Genomic DNA, 4,732 nt, shown 5'->3' on the forward strand with positions numbered 1-4,732 from the left:
ACCTCATTTGCAGACTTTAGCGGCCATGGAGTTGATTTGGGGAAGTGCTGAGACGCGATTTCGCTACGGCATATGGGATTTTGCCGCGGAGGGAGTTACGTACGCCGGCAAAAACTTGCTTCAGCGATCGGCTCCAGAAAATTTATCTTTATGCTGCCGCTCAAGTCTTCGAAGGTGGTTTAACGAAGTTTATATAAATATAAAGCCACTTTGCGTAGATCGATCTCCGTTTTCTTGCGATGGTATGAAAATTCAAGTACAGTATATTTTCAAAACGTTTTGATATTTCTTTGTTCGTTGCCACATGTTGTTTATTTATCTTATTGTCATGTACAGTTACCAGCGTGAGTCTGAGTCGAGCCATTGTTCTTATGTGGCCGTTAGCACATGTTTAAACAGACAGCAACATTGAAGAAAAGAACCGAGTTAACAGACATCGGCACGTTCCTTGAAGTCAGGTTTCCCGCCGTATTTAAATAAGAAATGTGTGGGCCCGCGGCGTTTTGAAAAGACGCGACGCGCTTTGGAAAGACCCCGCGCCGTGGCTCATTCAAATTCGCTACATTTTTTGCTAAGTTTAATGTCTTCACCCACGATTTTTGACCGTCAATGTTGACGGTAAGGACTTAAATTTTTACCGTCCGACGGGAAAAATACCGTCAATTGACGGTAAAACGGGCGCTGGCTAAAGCCCTGGTTGAATGTCACGAGGTTTGTAAACTTAGATGTTGGGGACAAAGCCATAGAAGAGATTTTGAATAAAATTATATATATATATATTAACGTTACTTATAATTTAAGTTAAAATGTACTTTTGTGTCTCATTTTTTATTCTGTTAAAAAGACTCTTAAAAGAGAGAAACAGGTTATAAACTGTTATATACTTGATTTTTGTAATGCTTTAAACTTAAAGAGTTGAAATATAGAAGTGCATGTTCTCTCATTATATACAATGTTGATAAGAACTAGAACCATTTATATAACTTAGGTAAATTGAAATGCTAGGATGGGGAAAATGTTCGTAAAAACTGTAAGCCTGTAAGCGGCGAAAATGGTCAGCTTTTGCAGAAGCACTTGTTCATTTAACGTTTATTGTAGCCGGCGACTTAAATTTCATGTCAAGCAACACTGAAAAATTCTTCATATTGTATGGTTGAATGCCAAATTACCCCTAAATTGTTGCTTCAGACCTTTACACTTAAATTGTTCCGCCAAAAAACTTAGCAACTAAGCCGGCTGCATGAATTCCACGTTGTTATCCTCTTCATATTGTATGAATCCCAAATTGTCGCTTTGGACCTTTAGACTAAAATTCTCCCGCCGAAAAACTTCGTTTCTTAGCCGGCCGCATTAATTCCTTAGACTTAGTCATCCTCTTCGTATCGCATGAATACCGAATTGCCCCCAAAATTGTCGCTTTAGACCTTTACACTTAAATTCTCCTGCCGAAAAACTTCATATCTTAGCTGGCTGCATTAATTCCTTAGTCATCCTCTTTGTATCGTATGAATGCCAAATTGCCCCCCAAATTGTCGCTTTAGACCTTTCTTTAAACTTACATTCTCCAGCCAAAAAACTTGTCTATCTTTGTATTAATTCCATGTCTAATTCCTTGTTCAGTCGATTTTCCCGCCAAAACAATTAATTGGCACCCTCACCTGGTTAATTAATTGGATTAAGTTTTCCCGCCAAAAAACTTAGTATATAGACCACTCTAACCTTGAACTTGTGCCCACCTCCCACACTTCTTCCACAACTCAGAGTATGTTAGTTACACTGTTCTCTAGACTTCTTCGAACATGTAGTCACCACACTCTGCTACACAAACACTTTGTTGATCGAGTGCAGCTTTTCCACCACTTAAACTTTAGAATAATCTCTCACTCTCCTGGTCAGTCAATGCACTAAGTGTACTCCCCGGGGGATGTCTTTTCGGAGACATTGATGCTTCGACACATCAGTATACCAGTGCAATTGATTGACCAGGAGAGCTGGAGATTATTCTAAAGTTTAAGTGGTGGAAAAACTGCACTCGATCAACAAAGTGTTTGTGTAGCAGAGTGTGGTGACTACATGTTCGAAGAAGTCTAGAGAACAGTGTAACTAACATACTCTGAGTTGTGTGGGAGGTGGGCAGGAAGAGTGGGGCACAAGTTCAAGGTTAGAGTGGTCTATATACTAAGTTTTTTGGCGGGAAAACTTAATCCAATTAATTAACCAGGTGAAGGTGCCAATTAATAACCAGGTGAGGGTGCCAATTAATTTTTGTTGGCGGGAAAATGGACTGAACAAGGAATTAGTGTGGAATTAATACAAAGACAAGTTTTTTGGAGGGAGAATTTAAGTGTAAAGAAAGGGCTAAAGTGACAATTTTGGGAGCGACGACAACAATGCAGCCGGCTGTAATACGAAGATTTTTGGTGGTAGAATTTAAGTGTAAAGGTCCAAAGCGGTAATTTGGGATATGAAGAGAATAACTAAGGAATTCATGCGGCCGGCTAAGATTCAAAGTTTTTCAACGAGACAATTTAACTTAAGTGTACATGTCCAAAGCGACAATTTTGGGGGCAATTTGGGAATCATAAAATATGAAGAGGATACCAACGTGGAATTCATGCAGCTGGCTTAGATGCGAAGTTTTTCAGCGGGACAATTTAAGTGTAAAGGTCTGAAGCAACAATTTAGGGGCAATTTGGCATTCAACCATACAATATGAAAAATTTTTCACTGTTGTTTAACATGAAATTGAAGTCACCGGCTACAATAAACATTAAATGAAAAGAGAGAGTAAGAGTGCAAGAGAAAAGAGAAATGTGAGTGCAAGTGTGTGGATGTGGAGTGTTGTCTCGTGTTAACAAAGAAACCATACTCACTCCTCCCCATCTTCTTTCATGCAGCCCTGCCTACAAAAGTCTGGTTCTTCCTCCTGCTGCATTCCAGTCTTCGGGTCTACATCTTGAAGACAAAGAAACAAAAGTCAGTGTATTGACAACAGCAATTGGCCAATGCTAGATATTATGTCACACAACATGCAAGTTTATGACAGTAAGAATGGACCTAAATGCTGCCTGTAAAGGTCCAAAGCACAGGGCAAAAAGTGTGACGTGCTGTATCTCAAATGACTAAAAGTGCAATGTGGGACCAAGGAGGTTATACTGGAGACATTATACAATGTAACCTTTTTTGTCAGACTAATTGTTTGAAGATGTGAAAAGGAGTCTAGAAAAGTGTGACATACTGTGTAATTAAAAGCAGTGAAAGCTTTAGTGACCAGATCATTGGATTATAGGATTGAAATGTATTATCCTGGGTGTGTTGCTGAACAAATAAACTATACTCACAAGTTACAACTGTGCCCACTGTCTTCTCTCACTGCTTTGCTGTCTTCGTTTCCTTCTGCATCTTCAAGTCAAATGGTTTGTTGAGCTGTCATCGCAGGTTTCTCCCAGACTGGACAGCCTCAGCACACACCTAGAAATAATATAAAAGGATGTGTGATGAACATCCCCAGGCAACACTGAATAACCAAACTAATGAGAGCATCATGCAATTCAACTATCCCATTGATTGAATAGATTTTGAAAGAATTAGGCTCTAGAAAACTGCTTTTAAAAGTGTTACAGAATGTATTGTACTTGTAGCATGTTACACCTCAGAGTTCTTACTAATAATATCACGTGAGGCAAGGAATAAGTCATGTTAAGTTGTCAGGCAAGTTGCTTGAATCGATGCACAAAAAGATAGGCTTCTCAAAGTGTTACTGGTAGCAAGCTATGCCATAGCTCTTAATAATACATCCAATAGGAAAGGAAAATCTATGACACTGTTGTTAAGTATTGTCTTGATGCTTGCGATTGATTGATTGCTTAGGCCACACCAATTTAATTTGTTGGTTCTCGGATTTTTTCAGAAAAATATGAAGCGACAGGGCGAAAAAATAAAAATAAAAACAGGTCTAGGCATCCTATTATAGGCTTAAATGCTACGAAATGAGCCATGAAGTCAACACAAAAGGGTGGGTTAAAATTTAAACATTGAATTTTGAACTTTTAATCAAACCACTGCAATGATGGATGGGAAAACTGTAACAACTAGGAAGAAAAGGACTTGCTCAACTGTTGGGGGGCAAAACATGAGCATTTTTCAGTTGATTCAGGACCAGAATCAAATTTTTTTTTTTGCAAATCAGAAAAAAACGAAGAGGCGAATCCGAGAACCAACAAATTAAATTGGTGTGGCCTTAGATATGTACAAAGTGTTAAAAGTAGCTTCTTATTGCCTCTCTTAACACACAGAAAAAATATAAAGTTGGAAAGCATTGTCTCACCTGTACAAACTCTTCACTCTGCCTTCAACTTCAAAGTAAGCTGTCTCATCTAGCCTGGTTTGGACAGGAACATCAGGACTGCTAACCCTATTATACCTATATAATTATAAAAGAACAATTGACGCCAGGTACATGGCTATTGTATGTGAATAGCTACCAGGTAAAGATGAACTCTTGTATGCAACCTTTTACTACATGTATGCCTCTTCCTAGAAATGTTGACAAGGGCTCAAGAAGTCTAATATTCTAGTCATTTATTCAAGTCAAAGACAATACAAAATTAATGTGAAAGATGTTTTGCTACATGTGTTATTTTTATAAAGTGTAAGATAAAAGAGAAGTATGCAAAGCAGTGACCCGGCATCACGCTTCATTCCTGCAGGCCGAACACTTTGCCCATAATGT

Source organism: Branchiostoma belcheri, unplaced genomic scaffold, assembly GCF_001625305.1.
Source record: "Branchiostoma belcheri isolate BF01 breed outbred unplaced genomic scaffold, Haploidv18h27 scaffold81, whole genome shotgun sequence".
Taxonomy (NCBI): Eukaryota; Metazoa; Chordata; class Leptocardii; order Amphioxiformes; family Branchiostomatidae; genus Branchiostoma; species Branchiostoma belcheri.